Source organism: Phoca vitulina, unplaced genomic scaffold (genome assembly GCF_004348235.1).
Source record: "Phoca vitulina isolate PV1807 unplaced genomic scaffold, GSC_HSeal_1.0 scaffold14, whole genome shotgun sequence".
NCBI lineage: Eukaryota > Metazoa > Chordata > Mammalia > Carnivora > Phocidae > Phoca > Phoca vitulina.
Genome location: NW_022589717.1, coordinates 21408946 through 21431628, shown reverse-complemented (window position 1 = coordinate 21431628; position 22683 = coordinate 21408946). Strand labels below are relative to the sequence as shown.

Below are 22683 nucleotides of genomic sequence, written 5' to 3'. Positions count from 1 at the left end.
TAGCTGATCTGTGTTTAGAAACAGTAGAGAAGAGGGAAATACAAGGAATGGATGAGCAGTCGAAAGCCAGCTGGCTCATCAGGATGCAGGAGTGGTCTGAGGGCAGAATGCCTGTTAGAATTCAGCTGCCTGAGGCTGTGGTAGAGTACCTATTGATGTTGATGGTATGTGTGGATAAGAGAGGTATGCGGCCTCTGGTTTTACGTTTTCTGTCATACCAAAGACTATTAAAAGGACAATATTGTCCTGGGATTCTCACCTTTGACCTAAACGAATAAAACCTTCCCTCTCACATCACTACTGAGGAGAGGGGGCGGGGCAGGATGGGGATGCAAGGATAAAGAAATATGGAAAGGTGGCCAGGCCATATTGCTTCCTATTTCTTTATAGACTTAGCCCATTGCTTTTTAGAAAAAGAAAAGGAAGAATGGAGGGGAGGGCTGGAGGGACATAGAGATGGAAAGCAGGAGAGATTGATTCAATACAGAGAAGAGTATTCACTTAATATTTCTGTCTGTGGCTTCTTACAGAATAAGGGGGCTTGCATCACTATGTTGTGACTTTACAACTTTGAGAATAAATCAGTGTGATTTAATTTAAACTGAGCCTTGTAAAGAGCAAGGGATCTCTTTCCCCCAGTCTTTCTTAGAGAAACTCACATATCTCCAAACTTTGTCTTGAATTATTGTTTCTAGGTCATACTGAGGCTTGTGTTTAATTATTCTGGCCTCGTTTAAGTAATTCTGGGCCTGAGGCATTTAGACCTTTAGGGCCCTTCATTGGCTTCGCAATAAATCATAAATTAGTATAATCTCAATTAAAATATTCTTCATATATCCAACTTCATATATCCATTGTCATCTAAATGTGGTCTAATCTAAATCCCACTATGAATATAGTATAATAATTATTAATAAATTAGTAATAACGTTGGGTCATAGGACCCTGAGGCATGAATAGGGATGTGAGCAGACATTTTCTTCTGCCTTCAGAATTTCGCAGGTGTCCAAAAACATTGTAAAGATGTGAGAAGGGGCCAATCTAAGGACAAGTGCCCCGAGGTGGCCAATAAATAGCTCTGCTTGTGTGAATATTTCGCTGCTTTGTAGTTAAAAGATCAGTAATTAAATTGAAATTAGGTCTTGTGGAAAACTGTGAATCTATTTTCTTCAAACTTTCTTAGAAAGATGCAAGTATTGTCAGCGCTCTCCCTGATGTCAGATTTTGAGCTCTCTGTTCTCTGATCCCTTGAGCAGCTGCTACCTCACTACCCTCTTCCCTTATGTTTCTGATAAGGACAGTTGAAAATTTTACTGGGAATCTTTTATAGTCCTTTGGAAACTTTTTAATAGAAGTTTCTTTTAAAAATGTATTTCATTCTCTGCACACATGAAAAGTGTGAAATTTGTGAATTTGTGAAATTTGTGAAAGTGAATTATTCAAATATTTTCTAAAGTACTTTATTGTTTCTAAGGGCCATTCATGGCTATTGCCTCATTTAGATGCTTAAAGCAATCTTGTCAGGCCGATAAGTCAGGTCTTCTGACTCTTAATCTAGTGCTCTTGCCTTATTTCAACTCATTCCTTAACCAAATGCCAGTGAAAAGGTTCTATTTTAATGTGCATTCTTGGGTTTTCATATTATTGATACTAACTTTTTGACCCTTTATGGAATCATTAGGACTATCACTGTTCATCAGACGGACAATTAATAGTTAATAAATGCTCAGTCTGCTTCCGTTAACTGACTTTGTTTTCTCTTCCTGTCTATGTTCTGGGTCTCAGAAGTGCAGGATCGAGTGTGAATGGAGTTGGTGGGGGCCTTATCACTAAACACACATTTAACTTACTGCCGCTGGATGGTAAGCAGGTAATAAATGCCAACTTCAGAGAACATTTCAACATGATACAGAAGCAGATTCTTAATTCGGGATTCTAAGATTTAAACACCTTCTTCATTTAGTGGGAACTGGGCGTGGCTGCACCCAATTCAAGTCACTTCTTCCTAGAACTTGGGTGCTCTATATTTTCTTGTGTCTTCCCACAAGAGCAGTGTTAGCCCCGAGAATGCAACTGTGATGCCCAAAGGTTGTGAACTCTAACATCACTGTGTTTATTTTTATGAGAATTAGGTCAAGATTAGCCTAAGCAGAGGCACCAAATAACTGAGGATCACAAGCAAAATGGGAAATAAAATGCACTTTATACTGAATCTTTACAGATGGATTTTGCAAAGAACAGTTAATTAACTGTGGGACCAACTGGGGATACATTTTTAATGATTTTCAGGAAGTCAAAAGAAAAGCTAAGTAAAAAAATTCCAGCCCTAACTGCTCTTCTAAAATGGGCTAAGAACGATAGCAGTGAATTAAAATAACCTGTGAATTTTTCTAACCAAAATAAAAATACCAGTTATGAAATATTTCTTTTACTCTTTGCCAATTCTTTAATAGTCCGTTAGGTATTTCTAGGAGGTGGAGTAGTTGAGATGAAAATTTGAGCTCAGAAACCTGAAAGGCCAGCATCTTGAATAAACTGAGGGGAGATGGAACTGTGGGTGACGTGAAGCTTTTTCTGTGGCAGAGTTGCCCTCAGACTGGGCATGTGTGTCATTTGGATAAGTTTTTGGAAGTTCCAGGAATCAGTGAAAAAAGAGACTTGAAGGAACGTAGAAATAACTAGTCTAATCCTACTCTAGCCTAAGAGTAGGCCACTTCCCGGAGGAGGGATTCAGTTCCTTCTGTGTATGACTTAGCTAAAGTGTTCTGTCCGTTTCAGACCAAGAGGTAAGTCACTCAGCTTGGTTCCAGAATCTGCTCTTTCAACTCACACCTTCCCCCGCCATCGGACCCTTGTTGTAAAACCAGATGTCTTGGATACTGCACCTCCTTTCCCTGCCCTAGAAATTATTGACCGAATGTGTTGTTTTTCATGTCATTGTTTATAGAGAAAACCAGAATGAGTATCTGGTCTTTACACTGGATTTCTTCTCAGCTCCGTAAGCCAGCATTTAAGAACATTTGAATCTTCTTTCTGCTGCTTGCACTGGAAATGCTGGGAATTACATGGTCAGTGATTATATGATTAGTAATTAGGTGTCCAACAGTGAAGATGAGTATAGTTTTATTCTTATATATTTTCCCTTAGGTTGTACATAGGAGTGATTTTCAACTCCCAGATCCTTTCCACAGCTAGTTTTTTGTTTTGTTTTGTTTTTAAACTCCTTAACTGCAATAGAAATAGTTCATTTACAGGGTCGGTCCCTTCTTTTGTGAGCTGGTTTATAACACGGGGATGCTGCCATGGTATTTATACCTACATAGATAGGTTTAAAAAGAAGATGCACTCATATGGGACATTATTTCATTGAAGACAGTTTTCTTCTAAGTCATAACTTTTATCTTCTTTTCTTTTTATGACTGCTTCTTTAAATAGCAGCCATTCCTGGTTTCATTCTTTAAATACTCCCCTAAAGGAGTAAAACTAAAATAGGTGCCTTCAGCTTTTCTTGTACCATAGAGATTTTATTTTAGAAAAAAAGGAAAAATCAAATTTCCTCGAGGCAAAAATTGTAAAAATGAGATAGAATTATGGAATGTTAGCTCTCAAAATTACTTCGTTAAATGTCTTTATTTAACAAACAGATAAGCCAAAGCCCTATGGGCTCGCCGGTTTTCTCGCAGGTTACACAGATGGGTGGTGGGGAAGTCTGTGGGGATTTCTCTCAACTCAGAGTGATTCTGTTTAACCCTGAGTATTTGGTGGGCTCTGGCTTGGAAAGCAGCAAAAGAAGGGAAGCTAAGTAAAAACAACCCATGACAGGTTTATGGCCAGCTTGTTAAGTGAGATCCTTGGCTTGACACTGTATTGCTTTCTTTGCTGGGTGTGGATTGACAGGTATTGATGAAATGTCTTAGATTCTAATTCAAAATGCCTGGTGACAAATTATAGCTCTGACAAGTCGAGGTTATCAGCAAACCACAGGGTGAGTCTGTGGACTGTAGCCTGCAACAGCCATTATACCGTCTCTAGCAAGCTTCTGTGCTTTAACAGGGATGTACTTGATCTCTTCACCCCCCAAGAGTAGATTAAGTGCTTCAGTAAATATGCCATTAAGATACTTCATTGTACTAAGCCATTAGTACACACCTCAACTGCACTGGAAGCAGAGGGCTTTCAGCCACCCAAGAAGCATTATAAATGGCCTAGAGGAATGCCTAGTGCTGTGTTTGCTTGGATATTGCATTATTAAATACAGTTTTTCTCTTGGTTTGAGTAAAACCAGAGTGGAGGAAATAGCAAATTCCTTTCTAGTCTACTCTAAATGAGTCCCTCTGCCACCATGTCCACTTTGTTGTGGTTCTGCCTACATTAATTCCTTGACTTTGTGCCCAAGTCAGACTGTAGCTTTCAGAGTACCCTTTCACCACCAGCTAACCCGCCTTGGGATTTCATTTCCATTTGAAGAAGCTAAATTGGAAGTGTTTTAGAAATGTTTACCATGGATATACTATTTATGTCGGTTGTCTGCTGTTTTCTTTCTTACCTTTATGGGCATAATTCTCATGATAATAGAAACAACATGGTGATTGGATTTTGCCACTGCATGAAACCCAAGATATCATTTAACTCAATCCTTCATTTTAGAGGTGAAGAAATTATAGGCCAAAGATGTGAAGGGGCAGTCATTTGTGATGCCTTTGCTATCTTATTCGGTATCTGTAGCTTATTTTTTTCCTAAAAATTTAAACCTATTTATCCTCTTAAATCCTTAGTTACGATTTGGTTTTCATCACCTTCTAGTGGTTGGTATGATTTGTGTGAGAAAACTTAGGTACAAAGAGATGACTTAGCTAAAGTGAGAGATTGAGGTAAACTAGAGAAAAACCTGGTGTTGAATTTTGGGGTGCTAATCCAGAGAAGAAGCCCTTTTTAAAAAAGCTTGCACTCATTTCTTTTGATATTGAAAAAAAAATTAATCTGCATTTTTCACATTGATTTTTTTGCACAGATTTTTAAAAAAATTTATCTTAATTTTTTTGCTTAAGTGTAATTGACACACAATGTTACACTAGTTTCAGATGTACAACATAGTGATTCAACAAGCTTATGCATTATGCTGTGCTCACCACCAGCATAGCTACCATCTATCACCGTACAAGGCTATTACAGTATCATTGACTATGTTCCTTATGCTGTACCTTCTATTCCCATAACTTGTTCATTCCATAACTGGAAGCCTGTATTTCCCACTCCCCTTCAACCATTTTGCCCAACCCCCCACCCCTCTTCCCTCTGGCAACCATCAGTTTGTTCTCTGTGTTTACAAGGTCTGATTCTGCTTTTTGTTTATTAATTTTTTAAAAATTCTACTTATGAGTGAAATTATATGGTATTTGCCTTTCTTCAGTCCGACTTATTTCACTTAGCATAATACCCTCTAGGTTTGTCTGTGTTGTTGCAAATGGCAAGATCTCACCCTTTTTTATGGCATAATATTTTATATATTTATGTAAATATAAATATGTATATATAAAATATAAATATATATAGATAAAATACAAATATATATATATATATATATATATATATATATATATATATATAAAACACCTCCCTTATCCATTCGTCTATCAATGGATTTTTAGATTGCTTCCATATTTTGGCTATTGTAAATAATGCTACAATAAACATAAGGGTGCGTATATCCTTTCAAATTAAGGTTTTCATTTTCTTTGGGTAAATAGGTAATAGTGGAATTATTGGATAATATGGTATTTCTATTTTTAATTTTTTGAGGAAACTCCATACTGTTCCACAGTGGCTGCACCAGTTTGCGTTCCCACCAACAGCATATGAGGATTCCTTTTCTCTACATCTTCATCAACACTTGTTATTCCTTGTCTTTTTTATTTTAGCTGTCCTGACAGATTTAAAGTGATAGCTCCTTGTGGTTTTGATTTGCATTTTCCTAATGATCAGTGATGTTGAGCATCTTTTCATGTGTGTTGGTCATCTGTATGTCTTCTTTGGAAAAATGTCTATTTACGTCCTCTGCCCATTTTTTAATCAGGTTGGTTGTTTTTTTTGGTGTTGAGCTTTTTAAGTTCTTTATATATTTTGAATATTAGCTCCTTATTTGATACATCATTTGCAAATATCTTCGGTAGGTTGCGTTTTGCTTTATTGATGGTTTCCTTTCCTGTGCAAAAGCTTTTTATTTTGATGTAGTCCCAATAGTTTATATTTGCTTTTGTTTCCCTTGCCTGAACAGACATATCTAGAAAAATGTTACTACAGCCAATGTCAGAGAAATTACTGCCTGTTTTCTCTTCTAGGTTTTTTATGGTTTCAGGTTGCACATTTAGGTCTTAAATTCATGTTGAGTTTATTTTTGTGTATGGTGTTGGAAAATGGTCCAGTTTCATTCTTTTACATGTAGCTGCCCAGTTTTCCCAGCACCGTTTATTGAAGAGACTGTCTTTTCCCCATTGTATATTATTGCCTCCTTTGTCATAGATTAATTGACCATAAAGCATGGGTTTATTTCTGCGCTCTCTGTTCTGTTCTGTTGATCTATGTGTCTGTTTTTGTGCCAGTGCCATACTGTCTTAATTACTACAGCTTTGTAGTATATCTTGAGATCAGACCTTGTGATACCTCTAGCTTTGTTTTTCTTTCTGAGGATTGCTCTGGCTATTCCAGGTCTTTTGTGGTTCCATACAAATTTTAGTATTATTTCTTCTGGCTTTTGAAAAATGCTGTTGGTATTTTTATAGGGATTCCATTGTATCTGTAGATTGCTTTGGGCAATATGGACATTTTAACAATATCAATTCTTCCAATCCAATTCCAGCATGGAATAACTTTCCATTTATTTGTATCATCTTCAATTACTTTCATCAGTGTTTTACAGTTTTCAGAGTATGGGTCTTTCACCTCTTTGGTTAAGTTTATTCCTAGGTATTTTATTATTTTGGGCACAATTGTAAATGGGATTATTCTAATTTCTCTTTTTGCTACTTCATTACTAGTGTATAGAGATACTACTGATTTCTGATTATTAATTTTGTATCCTGCAACTGTACCAAATTTATCTCTTCTAGTAGTTTTTTGGAAGATTCTTTAGGGTTTTCTTTTTTTTTTTTTTTATTTTTTTTTTTTTTTTTTTTTTATTAGAGGGAGAGAGAGTACAAGCAGGGGGAGTGGAAGGGAGAGGGAGAGGGAGAAGCAGGCTCCCCACTGAGCAGGGATTCCGATGTGGGGCTCGATCCCAGGACCCTGGAATAATGACCTGAGCCGAAGGCAACCGCTTAACCGACTGAGCCACCCAGGCGCCCCGGAGTCTTTAGGGTTTTCTATGTATAATATCATGTCATCTGCAGATAGTGATAGTTTAACTTTTTCTTCACCAGTATGGATGCCTCTAATTTCTTTTTGTTGTTTGATTGCTGTGGCTAGGACTTCCAGTACTGTGTTGAATAAAAGTGGTGAGAATGGACATTCTTGTCTTGTTCCAGATTTTAGAAAAAAAAACCCTTAGTTTTTCTTCAATGAATGAGATATTAGCTGTAGGTTTTTCATACATGGCCTTTATTATGTTGAGGTATGTTCCCTCCAAGCCCACTTTTTATCATGAATGGGTGAGTTGAGAGTTTTTATCATGAATGCATGTTGAATTTTGTCAGATGCTTTTTCTATATCTCTAGAGATGATCATGTGATTTTTATCCTTCATTTTGTTGATGTGGTATATCATGTTGCTTGATTTGGAAATATTGAACTACCCTTATATCCCTGGGATAAATCTCACTTGATTGTGGTAAATGATCCTTTTAATATATTTTTGAATGCACTTTGCTCATATTTTGTTGAGGATTTTTGCATTTGTGTTCATCAAGGATGTTGGGCTGTAGTTCTCTTTTTTGTGTGTGGTTTCCTTATCCGGTTTTGGTATCAGGGTAATGCTGGGGTTGTAGAATGCATTTGGAAGCTTTCCTTCCTCTTCTATTTTTTTTTTAATAGTTTGAGCAGAATAGGTATTAACTCTGTAAACATTTGGTAGGGGTGCCTGGGTGGCACAGTTGGTTAAGCGTCTGCCTTCAGCTCAGGTAATGATCCCAGGGTCCTGGGATTGAGTCCCGCATCAGGCCCCCCTGCTCCGTGGGGTCCTGCTTCTTCCTCTCTCCTGCTCATGTTCTCCCCCCGCCTCTCTCTCTCTGTCAAATAAATAAAATCTTAAAAAAAACCCAAACATTTGGTAGAATTCACCTGTGAAGCCATCAGTCTTGGACTTTTATTTTTTGGTAATTGTTGATTTCTGATTCAATTTTGTTACGAATAATTGCTCTGTTCAGATTTCACATCGATCTTTAATATTTCATCAGGTTCAAGAAATACTCTGAGAAGTCAAATACATCCTGCTAATTCTATAAAACAACTTTTCAAATGGCTTACCTGGAATGACTCATTGACTTACTAAGTTCAGATAATTTTATGACCTGTTTGTCTTTTGGGGAAAAAGGATGGTTATGATTGATTTCAGTGAAAGACTTCAGGTTGAATTGATAGAACCAATGATGAATATGAATGTAGAAAAAGTGTTGTTTGTGGAAGGCTTCTTTGAAAGGAACCATAGTGGAACTAATCTCCAATAGTGTAAGAGTTTGTCTCCCTCAGCTCTAGAGTCATACACAAATCTCTTTGTGATCCTTGAAGAACATGGAGGTGAGGGGTGCTGACCTCCCACATAATTGAAAATCTATGTATAACTTTTGACTCCTCAAAACTTACTGTTGACCAGAAGCTTTACCAATAACATAAAAGTTGATTAATACACATTTTGTATGTTACATGTATTATATACTAGCTCACAATAAAGTAAGCTACAGGGAAGAAAATGTTATTAAGAAAATCATAAGAGAAAATACATTTATAGAACTGTATTGTATTTATTAAAAAAAAAAGTCTGTGTAAGTAGCTCTGTGCAGTTCAAACCCGTGTTGCTCAGGGGTCACTTGTATTCTATAGATTTGAGTCATTTGCTAAATTGGGATCTAATAACTCTTTTATTATCACTTAAAGCTTTAAAAAAAGAAATGAAACAAAGGCCATTGTTCTTAAGCAAATCCTTTTTTCTGAATTAGCTCTAAGGAAATAATATATCTTACATGAAGAACAAACAGGTTTTAGGAGTAATGTACTTACTGACCAGTATTACTCTCTTTATTCAGAAAAAAAACATAGTTAAGAATAATAAAGTGATGGGATTGTGAATGATTTTTTTTACAATAAACATGTTACTTTTATTTTATTTAAAAATATCAGAATTAAAATAATATGACTTTTTATAGTGATTTGGTTGTCAGATCAGATCACATATTAGTGCTCCCATAAGACCATGTATCATGCCATCACTGAATTTCATTTCTATTTAAGTTAATAGTTTCAGAAATCCTTGACACCAGGAATACAGCAATGACTGACAGCCATCTTCTAACTCTGTGAAAATGTTGTAATACTCATTTGTACTGTCTTCTCCACAGAGACCATGTCTTACTTATCTTTGTTGTCTCCAGTTCATAGAACAACAATGCACTCAATGACTATCTTTTGAATGAATCTATTTATTAAATTCTATAATCCTGGTGTACATTCTGAGTTCCTTATGGGTAGGGCAAAATTCCAATTCTAAATGTATATAAAACAGAGTAATGTCCTAATTTGGCCTTATTGCTCCATCATATATAACTTGATACAGCTGTTAAATAAATGGGAGGACGCTGCAACGCATAGTAACTGGTAGAGAATGCGCCCTTCTCGATGCTGATGACATGGTTTTATTAATATGAACCACGATTTTCCTTTAGAAGCTGCTGAACCTATTGCCTACTCACTGTCAGAACAGTTTAGCATCAACTGTGCTACAACGAAAACCATTGTATTTGACAGACATTCTCTAGTATTTAAATGAACAATACTAAGTAACCCCATACAACAGGTCATTCAGCTATTGGAATGTATATTTTGCAGCTAACTTACTCTGGTGGGTCCATTGGGGATACAATTCTACTTAAAAACAAAACAAAACAAAACAACCCCCCCCCCCCCAAAAAAAAAAACAAAACCCAGACATTCACCAGAGGCCAGGCTGAACTGCTTTTATGGTCAAAGCAGCTCATTGGTAGTTTATAGAGTGCCTGGCTCTCTAGGAACCACCCTCCTCCCTGCTTAGAGAAGGGGATCCTAATCCCTCCTGCCAGCCGCCTTGCTCAAGATTACATGAGTCTTTAGATTCTGAGTAAAGCTGCCAACTGCCTTGACTGGAAAACAGATAAGAGAAACATTCCTGAGAAGGAGTGGTGCAGGCCAGGAGGGAGTTGAGCGGAGCTCCTGGAGGGAGCTGAGGGAATGAAGTCCAAAGAACAGATACACCCACAAAACAAGTTAGGATAGTGAACAAAGGCTCCCCTGTGCCTGGGTTGAAGTAGGATAACAAGGGGAGACCCCCATGGTGGTGCAGGAGGAGGATGACCAAGGGGTGAGGTCACTGCTTGCCAGGGGATGGTGGCAGAGGGAAGAAGCGTTCAGCTTGCAAATCTGTTCCTGCCTTTGCCTCTAGAGTCTTCCTTGCAGGGCTGAACCTTTGTTTCTGCCAATTGGGCAGCTGACATAAAGGAGCACAGACACCAGTGAGAACAGTTCTAAAGCTGTGGAAATACCGTGGGCCCATCAGGGAGATGCTACTCCTGAAGCCGTTGTTGCAAGTATGAACAAAGCCTGGTAATAGAGAACACCAGCCTTCAAACCTTCTCCAGCCCAGATTGTCTTCCGTAGTTCATGGCACAGCACCCTAGGGTGTCAACTGAATACACACCTGAGTATTTGAGCAGAGTCAGTATTACGTTTTGAGAAAATAATTTGGCCCTGTTTATTAGGAAAACCCTGTGTCCTGTTTCTGCTCAGAGGTAGAGAATACCTAGTAGAGAATGTCAGGTTCCTCAGAATTTTAAAAATATAAGGTTTGTTCTGCTACATGTGTGGCATTATTTTAATAAACACTATGAAATATTGGCATCTCAGATACCAGTTGAGAATCCAATTATGAAATGACAGCAATTTGCTTGCCAAAGCACGGCCGAAACATCTATTAGGTTAAAGAAAGCTGTTAGGGCTGAAGGTCAAGTCAACGCTGTAGAAAAACTTTTGTGTTTCGATGGAAAACTAACCTTATCCACAGCATACCCTTCCAGATGATCAGATTCTAGCCCAGTGCATTGTCTTTGTGCTATTCTACCACTCTGTAAGTCGTAGGGAACTAAAAGATCCATATATTATGTCTGATCCAGCAGTAATTTTAATTTACTTCCTCTACCACATGGAAAAACTAGTTTTGCCCTATTTGCAACGTTTCTTTAATCCTTATGAGTTTGTGCTGTTTTGACTTTTCCTTTGAACTGGTTTATAACATCTCCCTGGTTCCCTCATATCATATGATTAAAAAAAATTCTTTAACCCATGTTCATTTTAATAGCTGTATGGGAACCATGACTTTACCTTTTTCTGAAACTTATTTTTTAACAACTCTCTTTTCTGCTAGGCTATCAAAGTACTTTTTCTCTACTAGAAGTAAGAAGAAAAACTAGTATTTACATATTTTACCAAATGTTCTTCAAGTGACCCAAGGAATCTTTGAGGTCAGTTCATCAGGAAGAAAATTACTACAGCCTCGCTCAAGCTCCCCCACTAGCTTGACGTGTTCGTCATTTGCCTTGATGTTCTGGTGCTTTTTTGGGTGCCTCTGTTCTTATCATGCAAATTCATGTGAGCAGTTCTCTCTCTGGGGAGGTAGCTTCAGGGCTTCTGGGCCTCAGGTGAAGTTTGCCAGTTCCCACCTCTTTTGGCGCATTGTGGGGCATTGTGAACTGCCCTAAGTTCCTTTTGAAGAAGGTAGACTATATTTTTTTTTCCAAGTGCTATATGGATTTTATTTTTTTATTATGTTATGTTAATCACCATACATTACATCATTAATTTTTGATGTAGTGTTCCATGATTCATTGTTTGCGTATAACACCCAGTGCTCCATTCAGTACATGCCCTCTTTAATACCCATCACTAGGCTAACCCATCCCCCCATCCCCCTGCCCTCTAGAACCCTCAGTTTGGAAGAAGGTAGACTATATTAATTCATCAAATAGCCCTGCCCCTCCATTTTCCTACTATCACATAGCCAAAAGATCTTAAGGTTGCTCTGATGAAGTTCAACATGACTGATTTCATCTAAAAATGACTTCAGGATGTAAGGAACTGTTAAGAACCATAAAGAAAACTTATTTCACAAAGTTTGCTCATGTGTGGAGTATTTTGGGTGTTGTTTTGTGACTTAGTTATTCATGTTTGCATTTCACTCAGTGTTTACTGAAGCCTACTGTGAGCTAATAACCGTGTAAGAAACTCAGCTACAAGGATCAAGTAAAACAAAACCTCTGTCTTCAAGGAAGTCATAGGGAAACAACTCACATGTGGAACTAACTATAAAATAGTGTGAGAGACCATCCAGTAGCAGTAGCCAGTGAGGAGACCCTTGTGGGCCACCATGCCTTTCTTTGATGTGCAGAAAAGGCTGGGCCTTAACTTAGATCATTGGATGACAGTCCAAAGTGCTGAGCAGCCTAACCAGATTCCAGGTCAATGCCATGCTTTTGAAAAAAAAAAAAAAAATGGATAGAATGTGCGCCTGGAATCGGTGGTATCCATGCAGAGAAAGCGCAAGATTGAATTTGATGATCTCCTACAATGTCTCCTTTGGCAGAAAATGATGAAATGCCTGAGTGACACCAGGAGGCAGCAGGATAAGCTAAATACACACCTCCCCCTCACCACTTGGGCAAGGAGGAGCCTAGGCTCTATGCAGAGCTGATGGCTGGAAGCTGATTTTCATGTTCTCTCTTCAGCTGTAAAGTTGACTTACTGAAAACTTCTTTGTGCACATGTCTAAAAATAAAGGATTGCTCTATCTTATTTAAAAAAAAAAAAAGTCATGTGAGATCATGGCTATACTTAGCAGTAAGAACACTATAGGAGAAACAGAATGGGTCCAAAAAGTGAATATAATTGCTTGGTAAAAAAATTTATCTAGAATTTTCATTGAACAGACTTGAGAGTTGTCCAGTCAGTTTACAGATGAGGAGACCAAGTCCCAAAGATGTTATATGATCACAAATCATCCAATAATGCAAGCATGGAGATATATATTAAAGTGTGTGCTCCTACCATGATTGAATAGCGAATACATTTTACCTCTTAAGCTATAGCTGCTATTTTTGTCAGTACAGTGAATTAGCCTGCAAGACGTGTTGCTGTATTTCTAGTCACTCTACTTGTGAATGTAAAGAAGTCATTTGTAAAAGCTTTTGGCAGGCTAATGTGTTAGGCCTGGGGGAGAATTTCTCAGGTTTTGCTGGATATCCCATTATCTGAGCTGTTATCTGAGCTGCAATTCTGGGAGGTCTCCCAGGGCTAAAGCAGACAATCTAGCAACTGGGGAAGCTGGGATGGTAGTGGTGGTGGTACCCCTAGCAGGGTTTGTCTCCTGGGCTGGCAAGAATTAAGTGGAGCAAGGGCTACAGCTTTTTTGGCTGGGGTTCAGGGCTGGGCTCCTATCCCAACAGGGAGCTAGGGTGAAAACCAGAAGCTGGGCAGGAGGCCAGTCAGATGAAATGGTAGCTCAGTTCCCGGGGGTCTCAATTTACCTCCAGGAACACTGGACAAACTAATTCCAGATTCTGCTCAGTCATGAGAAGGAAGCTTCAAACATATTGACGGACCGAGCTATTCCCCGCTCAGGACTCAGGTGGGGAGCAGTTGGGTAGGGTTGGGACAGTCAGGGATTGACAAGGATGGGCACTAACTTTTATAGATTTGGGGTTTCTTATAAAAATACACCTATTGATAGTAGAAAACACAGATAAAGAGGAAGAGTTAGAATTAACCATGAATTCAAAGACAATTTAAAATCAGAAAATATTATATATATTGTTAATTAAACTGATTTTCCACTCAATATTTTGTGTACATTTTTGAAATCATTAAATGTGTATTTTTATTAGAATAATTCTTTTCTTATTACACACATATAATGGATAATTGTGTAAGTTAGTATTATCCCTGTTTGTGTAATTAATCTTAATTTTAATCACAGATTGAATTTAGCAGTTGAGAAGGACGTGATAATCATCCTGTCACTCTCATTTTACAGATGCAGAAACTGAGGTCCAGTTTGATTCAGTGATTTGCAAGTTTAAACACAGTAGGTTTAAACAGAGCCAAGTCTAAAATCACTCCAGCGTACTTTATGCTGCACAGTGATATCCTGAATTATTCATTTCACGGGCATATGGCTTGTCTGCTTTGCCAGACTATGCGTTCCTTGAGGACAGAGCTAGTATCATGTGGTGCCTTGCTACTTCAAGTGTGTCTTCAGATCAGCAGTAATGGCATCATCTGGAAGCTAGTTAGAAATGCAGAATCGCAGACTCCACCCCAGGCCCAATGAATCAGAATCTACATTTAGCAAGCTGCCTAGGTGATTCGTATCCACACTAAAGTTTGAGTAGCACCGAGGGAGTGGTCATTAAATATTTGTGGTTGTTACAGTTTTTGGTCCCCATCCTCCCCCACCACTGGGCAAATTCATATGTTGAAACCTAATCTTTGGTGTTACAGTGTTCAGAGGAGGGTCTTTGAGAGATACTAGGTCATGAGGGCTGAACCCTTTGTCTGTTCACGAGGAAATGGGTTCTCACCAGGCACCAAATCTGCCAGGGTCTTGATCCTAGACTTCCCAGCCTCCAGATGTGAGAGAAATACATCTCTGTTGTTTATAAGCTACCCAGTCTCTGGTATTTTGTTATAGCAGCCTGAATGGAATAAGACAGGGGCATTAATTGTTTTGTTCAAAGCAATGGAAACTGATCTCAAGTACCTGAAAGGAAAAATGGGAGTCATGGCATTTGTTGGAAAGAGACTGGTGTGTTATGGAGAATTAAAAACCAAACCTTAGGGATGAAGCTTCAGAGACCTTAGGGATAGGACTTGGTTGACTATGGGGCTGTACCATTAATGTGACTCCCAGGAGCATTGTCTTTCCATTTCAAGTTTTAAATGCCAGGGAGGGAGAGAGAGAGAGAGAGAATACCTTCCCTTGCACCAGGTTTGTATTCTCTTCATCAGTGCCCAAGGTGCAGGGTCATGAAGCAGCATGGCCATTGGCGTCCACCCCTGTGGCCATAAGCATTCCCAGAGATGGAGGATCATTGAGAGGCAGGTACCATCACAAAAGTTGCTTGCTGTAATTTTAAAACTGAAGTGATCACATTTTCTGCTGATAATTGGGCATAAAAGTCTCAGAAGAGCCCATTTTTAGTCTCTTCCCCTCTGTAGCCCTTGTTTCTCTGATTTTCTTTGTTGCAATTTTTCCATCGAAGAGATCATACATTCTAATGATTTCAGCAATTAACATTTTGCTGGTGACACCCAAATGTACTTCCAGCTTGAATCTCTTTTCTGGGTTCGAGCCTCATATCTCCAAATGTTCTCTCACTGCTTAAAGTTCAACATGGCCAAAATTGGGTTCATCATATGTCCCTCCCAATTTCTTTATTTCTATCAAGATGCTACTGTTTTCCATGATAACTAGCATCTGTGGCTCCTTCCTTGTTTTTCACATTTCAAATCCTGAACTTCAAAATGTGAACGACCCCCCTTCTATACTGACTGCTAACCAGAGTTCAAATCCTCCTCCACTCTCATTTAGATCATAGTCTGTTACCTGGCCATGCCCCTCCTCCTTTCTAATCATTCTGTCTTACCATTGCCGTGTAGATTGTTCTTAGATTCCACTTGTATCATACTATGCCCACCTCAAAACATACTGAATGCTATTTCAGGATATTTTATATAGAGGTCTGAGGTTGTCACCACAAGATAACATTGGTAACTCAGAGATACCCGCTGTCAGTGATCTACTTAAAAATTATTTGAAAAAAACTTTTCTAGAAATATTCTATGAGATAGATAGCCAACTCTATTAGACATGAATAGCATAGTGTTGACAGAAAGGATAGTATGTTAGCATAACCATTAACCTATTAGAGGAAAAACTATTTCTTCTACTCACACCAGCATTTCTGACACCCAGCCTGTGGGTTTTGTACACCAAGAAATCCTCCAACTCTCTGGACACCAACTGGATGTCCTGTAATTCAATTACGACATTAACTACCTGGAGTTAGTGTAAACCCCCTACGTTAAGGGCTCTGGTCCACAGGACTGCGCCCCATTTAAGATGCCAATTACAAGTCTAGGTGGTTATCTGTGCTTCTGACCAAACGGCTATATATCAGAGGTCCTGATAATCCCTTCCTCAGGTTTGATAATTTGCCACAATGGCTCGACAGAACTCAGGAAAAGTGCTTAACTTAGTAGATTACTGATTTATTATAAGAGGATACAACTCAACAGCAGCCAGTTGGAAAAGATGCATAAAACAAGGTAGGCCACTCTCCCAGCCCACCTAGATGTGTTCAGGAACCTGGATGATCTCTAAACCCTATGGTCAGGCTTTTTAATGGAGGCTTTATTAAGTAGGCATGATGGATTAAATCATTGGCCATTAGTGGTTAACTCCAGCCCCTCCCTTTCCCCCTCCCCAGAGATCTGGGGGTGGGGCTGAAAGATCCAACCCTCTAATCATGTGGTTGGTTTCCCTGGCAACCAGCCCCCATCCTGAGCTATCAAGAGCCCCCAGCCACCAGTTATTTTGTTAGCATACAAAAAGACACATCATTTTGGAGATTCCAAGGGATATAGGAGCTGTAAACCAGAAAACAGGGACAAAGACCATATATGTACTTCTTTTTATATCTCAGTATCACACCTGTTAGGTTTTTTTAAAACTTTTTATTTTGAAATAATTTCAGAGTTTCAAAAAAGTTACAAAAATAGAGACTTTCCATATGCCCTTTATTCAGCTTCCCCAAATATTAATATGTTATAGCCATGGTACAGTAATCAAAACCAGTAAGTTAACATTGAAACAGTATTATTAACTAATTTACAGGCTTCATTCAAATCTTGCCATTTGTCCCACTCAAGCACTTTTATGGTTCAGGATCCAATCCAAGATTATGCATTGCATTTAATTGGCATGTCACTTTAGTGACATGGGACAGTTCTTCAGGTTTCATTTGTTGCTCGTGACTTTGACACTTTTGAAGAGTTCTGGTCAGTTATTTTTGTAGAATGTCTTTTGATTTAGGTTTGTCTGATGTTTCCTCATGTTGAAACATGCATGTTGAATTATGCCTTCTTGGCAAGAATACCACCAAAGTAATGTAATGTCTTTCTCAGGCATCGTATCAGGAGATACATGATATTGATTTGTCTCATTGTGGGTGATGTTAATTTTGATCACTTGGTTGAGAAGTTGTCTGCTAGATTTCTGCACTTAAATTTATGATTTCCCCTTTGTGATTAATAAGTATTTTACAGAAAGATATGTTGAGACCATGTAATACCCTGTTTTTTACTGTAATTTTGCTTACTAATTTTTTAATCCATTGATTATTCTAGCCTGCAATAATTATTAACTCAGATATTGCCAAATGGTAATTGTCTTATTTCCATCATTCAACCTACATTTATTCATTGGAATTCTGCTATAAGAAAGAACTATCTCAGAGCGTCTGGGTGGTTCAGTTGGTTAAGTGTCCAACTCTTGGTTTCCACTCAGGTTGTGATCTCAGGGTGGTGAGATCGAACTCCACCTCAGACTCTATGCTCAGCATGGAGTCTGCTTGAGTTTCTCTCTCCCTCTCCCACTCTCCGTCTCCTTCTGTCCTGCCCCACCCTCCCACTCTCTCTCTCTAAAATAAATAAATACATCTTAAAAAAAAAAATTCTGTCTCTTCTTCCACATTTACTTGTTTATTCAATTATTTATATCAGTATGGACTTGTGAATGTTTGTTCTATGGGTTGTATCTATTACTATCATTACTAATTTCCTGTTCAAATTGCCCCATATTTAGCCATCAGATTGCCTCCAGAAATCGGCTCCTGTGTCCTTTCAACAAGCTCACATAATTTTGTGGTTGCTGTTGTTATTACTTCCTTACTTTCTGGCAGAAAGTTCCAGCTCAATGTGGACATGTAATAGGGATAATAGAATAATATCTATTAAATATCTAAATAATAGAATAACATCTGAGAGGGTGGGAGCAGGTATACAAGGAAGGAAACATTTAAGCTGAGCCCTGAAAGATATATAGGGACTGGAAAGGGGAGGTGGGAAGAGATGGGGAAGAGGATAGGGGAACATTCTGTTATAGTGCTGGACATCTGGATATCCACATGCAAAAGAATTAAGTTGGACCTTTACCTCACATCATGTATAAAAACTAACCCAAAATGGATCAATGACCATATGAATATAAGAGCTAAAACCATAAAACTCTTAGAAATAAATGTAGGGGCAAATCTTCATGACCATGGATTTGGCAATTGATTCTCAGATTTAACACCGAAAGCATAAGCAACAGATGAAGAAATAGATAAATTAGACTTCGTTAAAGGGGCACTTGCATGGCTCAGTTGGTTAAGCATCCAACTCTTGGTTTCCACTCAGGTCCTGAGTGGAACAATATGTGGGATCAAGCCCTGCATCAGGCTCCATGCTCAGTAGGAGTCTGCTTAGATATTCTCTTCCTCTACCCCTTTCCCTGCTCGTGCGTTTCTCTCCCTCCCTCTCTCTCTCAAAAAAATAAATAAAAATAATTACCTCATTTAAAAAATTAGACTTTATTAAAATCAAAAGCTTTTGTGCATCAAAGGACATTATCAAGAAAGTAAAAAAACAGCTACACAATGGAAGAAAATATTCGTAAATACATATCTGACTAGGGTTTTATATCCAGAATACATAAACAGCTCTTACAACTTAACAGCAAAAAGACAAACAGCCCAGTTAAAAAATGGGGCAAAGGATTTGAATAGACATTTCTCCAAAGCAGATATACAAACAGGCAAGAAGCTTTATATGTTCCCTCTCTGAATACACATGATGCTCAAAACCATTAGTCATTGAGAAATGTAAATCAAAACCACATGAGATACACCTCACACCCATTAGGATGGTTATAATCTAAATGTCAGATAATAATAAGTGTTGATGAGGATATGGAGAAACTTGAACACTCATACATTGCTGTTGGGGATGTGAAATGGTTCAGCTGCTATGGAAAACAGTTTAGGGGTTCTTTAAAAAGTTAAGAGTTAAGCTACAGAGTTACCCTATGACTCACAATTCCATGCTCAGATATATACCCAAAAGAACTGAAAACAGGTAGTCAAAAAAGTACATGTACCAGCATGTTTTTTGCAGCAGTATTCACAATAGCCAAAAGATGGAGGTGGCCCAAAGCTCCATTGACAGATGAATGGATAAACAAATAGTGGTATATACACACAGTGGAATATTATTCAACCACAAAAAGTAATGAAGAACTGATACATGCCATAACATGAATGAACCCCCCCAAACATTATGTTAAATGAGAGAAGCCAGACACAAGAGACCACATATTATATTGTTCCATGTATATGAAGTATCTAGAATATGCAAGTTCATGGAGACAGCAGTTTGTGGGTGCCAGGAGCTAAGGAAAGGTGGGAATGGGGAGAAACTGCTTAATGAGTAAAAGGCTTTACTCTGGAGTGATAGAAATGTTTTGCAACAGTATAAGGGTGGGGGTTGCACAATGTTGTGATTGTACTAAATTCCACTGAATTGTTCACTTTAAAATGGTTAAATTTCTTTCATGTGAATTTCACCTCAATACATTATGAATTCTGTTATCAGTGGTCTGTAAAGTCCAGGGCAGTGGAAATAGTAGTATGTGTGAAGGCAGGTGGGCTCTAAAAGAATTTGAAGAATTGAAATAAAGGATAATTGTGGCCAAAACATAATAAATTAAATTGAATCACTAAAATGTAGGCTGGAGAGGTAGGCAGAGGCCAGCACTGAGGTGATAATACTAAGGGATTTGTTAATGGGAAATAAGAAGACGAATATCATGATAGAATTCATGTTTGTTTTTCCAATTCAGTTTTTTTTTTTTTTAATATCACTCTGTTTGCTGTGTAGAAAATGGATTTTAAGGGGTCATGGAGCATTCAAGGAATCTGATTGGAAGGCTATTTTAGAGATCTAAGCAATAGACAATGGTGGGTAGGTCTAGGATGGAGGCAATGGGAAATAAAGGGTCATGAAAAGATTTGAGAAATATTTAGGAGCTTGATGTTTGATTAGATGTAGGGGTAGAATTGCAAGATAAAATACAGTGTGCTCAGTTAAATTTCAGTATTTGGAAAGTATTAATACTAAAAAATGATTCATTGTTTACCTGAAATTAAAATTTAGTTGAAGGTCCTATATTTTTAATCGCTAAATCTGGTAATCCTGCATGAGAGGTAAAGGACATCTAGGTTTCTGGCACCAGCATTTGGTAGGTGATATCTCTTTCCTGAAATAGGGAACATGGAGGAAGGAATCTGTTTTTCTTGGAGGAGGGGACATCACACATTCAATTTGAATTATAACCATATAGCCTGTAGATTAAGATAGATAGAGTCACTCAAGGAGTGTTTGCAGAGTGAAAAGAGAAAAATGTGTAGGATGATATAGGATCATCTATAATTAAAAGATGGTCAGAGAAAAAAAAAAAAAACCTGTGTAGGAAACTGAGAAGGGGTTCTAAGACTGGAGGATGGGAACCATGGTGGTGGTGGTGTGAAAGGCCAAGTCAGGGAGAGTTTCATGGAGGAAGAAGTACTCCATAAGGTAGAAGTTACAGAGAAGTCAAATCAACTGAGGACTGAAAAAAGACCAGCAATGTTGGCAATTAGGAGATTTCAGGAGACTTAAACAAGAACTCCTTTAGTGTGATGTTGTAGGGGGGAGATTGTACAGATCTAAATTTGATGGGCTATGGAATGACCAGGTAAGGAAATAGGAGGAGCTACAAATTTGATAATTAGGGGATTTGTGCTGGAATATCTAGTCAGACAGTGGTGGTAGTAAAGAACATCAATTCTAAATTCTATAAGTTGCCCTCATCTATTAATTGTTTTCTGCAGAGCACTGAAGCAAAAAATTAAGAATCCAATTTTTAGACTATAGACAAATACAAAATGAAGGAGTCTGGTTTTTCAAGATAGTCCCTTTTGTTTTGCAGAGGAAGACCACAACTCTTTATATCTGACTCAACTTTGCTGTAACTATAGTAGCACTACAGCTGGACCCTAGACAGATACTAAATGTATTTCCTTTTTCTTTTCTTTTCAAGATTTGCTTTTCAGCTCTGGTGATCTAATATAGTCATTCTTTTGAATATCTGGAGGGTTGATTAACTGTACTTATCACTTTATAATATATAGGGCAGGTGTGTTTGTGGGTGTATGAGCTAGAGATAGAAGAGTGTGTCTAAATGCTAAGTCAATTAACATTGATTTGGTATATAGTGAAGCATACCATGTTATAAGAAAAATAAATATAACTTAAAGGCAAAGAAACACTAAACACCCAGTTAATTTATGGTGAAGCATACTTAGTTTATGATTTTGGTACATACTTTAACTAGAACACTGTTCTGTGCTCATTTTTATTAAATACTGTAGGTGTTTGCTGGGGCATGAGGTAATAACCTAAATACAATTAAAATGACCATAAAATTAGGGTCTCCACATAGGCTCCCAAGGATGGGTCTGTTTGAGGCTTCTAGTCATCAGCATTGGGTGGTCTGGTATTGGTGCATGATACTTAAATAGAGCCTTTTCCCCCTTAGGTCTGTAAGGTGTTAAGGTGTTTTTATAAAACCCCATAAACCCTTGTTAAACACTTTTTTTTTCATAAAGAAAACTTAAATCTTTATTTCACATGTTTTCTGTGGCACTATTTTGGCATTTTAACAAGTCCTTTAAAGAATCACTCTAATAATTGCATACAACTCTGGGGTGGGGGGGGAGGGGTATTTATTCAGGTTTTTTTACATCAAACTGCCTGACCCACTAAGCAACAAGCACAGCATTTTGGTACATTTTAATTTAATAAGAAAAAAGATCAAAAGATTCTCCAGGTGGAGAAAGTTAGGCTAATTTGGGTATTGTATATTAACTGATTGAAAGGAAGGTTTAACTACTGCCTGAATTGACTATGATTCAAATATATTAGATTATTTACTACAGTGAGGGTTTCCCTAAACACTATGGAAGAAATAGCTGCACTTTTACCCACCCTGACACTCCTCATTCCCTTTTCCTGCTTTATATTTTTTCTCCATAGCACTTATCACCTTTGAACATAATGTATAATTTATTTGTTGTGTTTACTATTTTTTGTCTGTCTAAATGTAAACTCTATTAAGAAGAGACTTTGTCTTTTTGTTCATTATTGTATATTTAGTGTCTAAGACAGTGCTTGGGACATGATGGTATACAATAACTTTGTTTAATGAAGGAGGGAAGGAAGGAGAGAAGAAAGGAAGGAAGGAAAGAAGAAGGAAGGAAGGAGGGAGGGAGGGAAGGAAGGAAGGAAGGAAGGAAGGAAGGAAGGAAGGAAGGAAGGA

The 22683-nt window shown here is 38.0% G+C and overlaps 1 protein-coding gene and 1 pseudogene across 1 annotated transcript in view; both read left to right on the top strand.

Annotated features, from left to right (window-relative positions):
- ANAPC10 (anaphase promoting complex subunit 10) overlaps positions 1 to 22683 on the top strand; it is a 253378-nt gene that overhangs the window by 112663 nt on the left and 118032 nt on the right. The window lies entirely within an intron of this gene.
- Positions 12517 to 12935, top strand: LOC116637294 (annotated as a pseudogene).